The sequence below is a fragment of the Hyperoodon ampullatus genome, assembly GCF_949752795.1.
Source record: "Hyperoodon ampullatus genome assembly, chromosome: 14".
NCBI lineage: Eukaryota > Metazoa > Chordata > Mammalia > Artiodactyla > Ziphiidae > Hyperoodon > Hyperoodon ampullatus.
In genome coordinates, this window is record NC_136927.1 from 44843567 (window position 1) to 44846104 (window position 2538).

At 53.6% G+C, this 2538-nt stretch overlaps 1 protein-coding gene across 1 annotated transcript in view; it reads right to left on the reverse strand.

Annotated features, from left to right (window-relative positions):
- Window positions 1-2538, reverse strand: part of SEPTIN14 (septin 14) — a gene marked incomplete at both ends in the record, with an annotated part of 572766 nt that overhangs the window by 92305 nt on the left and 477923 nt on the right. The gene's annotated exons all lie outside the window — the stretch shown is intronic.

A 2538-nucleotide genomic window follows, 5' to 3' on the forward strand; every position in this document is an offset into this window, starting at 1 on the left:
GTGTCAGGAATAGACTGGAATGGGAAGGATTGGAGGTCGGGAGACAGTGACCTGTTCAAAGATTGGTCCTAAGACATAAACTAAGTTGGGCAGGGAAGATGAAAAGAAAATAGATGATGTTCTGAAGTAGAACTCTCAGGGAGGATGAACCGAAGGGAGGCATCTTAGACTGTCTGCCAAGGGGGTGGCTGTGCGGTACCGGTTATCCTGGAGGGGACAGGACACCTGTCCAAGCCATCTCTAAAAGCTCAAATATTTTAAAGGCTTACCTATACTCTAATGTATCATTTTTATCTTAACATAGATACTTTTCCTGAAAATCTTGGTGTAAAACTTATTCTCCAGGAAGATGCCCCATGTTTATCCTATGACATTGTAACCTAAGCCACACACCTGTGAAATAAGAGTATCTCCTTTCCCCCAGTAAAAAGCACTGGGTTAATGGAACTTCAGAGCAAAATGATAGTGGAGAAAAAAGTGCAGCATGAGTGGCCTAATACTAAACACAAAAGCCAGGTCAGCAAAGAAATGCCTTCCAAGTTAACATTTCAGGAAAATAGACTTGAAAGCATCTGTCTCCTGAAATAGAGCTGAGAAATTGGGGAATATGTAAGAAAGTCACACTGACACCACTGGCTTGAAGAGGCTCTGCCTCCCACAGTGCAGGATGGGGACGTGTCCTTTCCGCCGTGGAGAGAACTCCAGCTTCCCATTTGCGTCTGTGCAGCCTCTATGGCCTCACAAAGTGTAAGCCAGTTGAGATCAGGAGCTGGCCTGATCAACAGCCTCTGGCTTCCTTTCCACCAGATGCCTCTCCCTGGTCTGGGGCAGATCCTTGTTTCCCTTCCTCCATCCACAGGATCTACTTCTGTTCTCCCTGATGGCTCCTTGCCATATTAACATGTTGAAACATTGCCCTAGTCAGAGAAACTCCTGCACCCCTGGAGCCCCCTCCCCCTTCCTTCGCCTCCAAAGATTACCAGCTTCAGAGAACCCCTCAGTCCGCAAGCCCAGTTCCTGCCCCCAGCCCTCCCAGCAGAGACCTCCCAGCTCCCCAGTCCTGAGTGTCGTGGTCCGAACGTGGGTTGGAAAAGAATTTCCAGACACGAGGCAGAATGTAAAGAAGACAATTTATTAGAGGGAATGGTCGCTGCCAGAACAGGGGCCGACTTCCTAGTAGTCTGGGACAGCCGAGCCGGAACATGTGCTATTGATCAGTTTTTATAGCCAAAAAACAAAGGAATGGTCCGAGGTGAAAACTTCGTTTACCGATTGGTCGGGCACATATACCTTCCTTCTCTAGGGTGGGAGTGGGACAGGCCAGATGCCTTTCCTTATTTGGGACAGGTACTGTTGCCCAGGTGGGCGTCGCCCAGGTGGGCTCAGGAATTTTGTAACCATCGCAACATGGGGGGGAGGGCGAGTAAGAGTCTGGTAAGGGTTCCTAAGGGGTGTAACGCTGACACTTTTTCAGGCAGGGTCGTACTTTGCCCTTGAAGCACCTTTGTCCTTGGAGCACCACACAGGATTCACACTGGCCTTGAAACGCTCCCTTTGGTGGCTGGGGAGCTCCTCCCTGTTTCTCTCCCTTTTCTAACTGTCCAGCTCACTTTCTGCGGGCCTTGTCTTGGTTGCGGTTTCATGAGTACATTTGTGGCTCTTTTATCTTGCCACAGGATACATTTCCCCCCAACAGTGCCATCCTGACCCACTCCCTTCTTTAAGCTGTTTCCTTGGCCAGGCGGAGTTGTCCTCCCTCCTTACACGAGTCAACTCTTTCCCTTGGGACTGTGCTATTGTGCCAGCTCCCCAGGGTCTATCCTCCACTTCCCAGGCACCACCGGTTACATGCTCTCCCGTCCGTGTTCCCTCCCTTCTCTCCATTTCAACACTTGACACTCCAGTCATTTCACATCCAGCCCCACCAGACTGGGACGGCTCGAGGGCGAGGATGGGGCCCAGCCCACCGGTGCTGAAATCAACGGGAACAATAGAGTTTGGAGACCACGAGAGAACCTGAGTGTGCGTCCATCCAGAATGCTTCTATTACAGCGTAATTTATTTTTGAAAAGGCAATATATTTACACGGAGCAAAATCCAAAGGGGTATTCGGGGAGCCCGCCCCCCCGCCCCCAGCTTCGCACCCCAGGTCCTGGATTCCCCTAGGAACCGTGTTACTCTCCCCTTGTGGATCTCTCCACGTGCATTCAAGCCTTGCCCTTGTTCCTTTGGCGCACCCTGTGTTACGCACCGAGCTCCTTTCGCTGGAGCTTAAAGTTTCAAAATATGTTCTTCTCCGGCTTCCCTTTCTCGCGGCTCGCAGCTGCGGGACCTCAGCGCCGGCACGCACTGCGGACGCGACCGCAGCGGGCCCCGCTCCCCCTGGCGGCCGCGCCCCGCACTGCAGAGGTAGCACGCCCGCCCCGCCCTGCCCCTCCCCCGCCTCGGCTGGCCCGGCCGGGGGAGGGGTCGCGGCGGCGGCGGCGGCGGCGGCGTCAACGGCGGCCCGGGCGGTGGGAGCTGAGGCGCCGGAGCAAG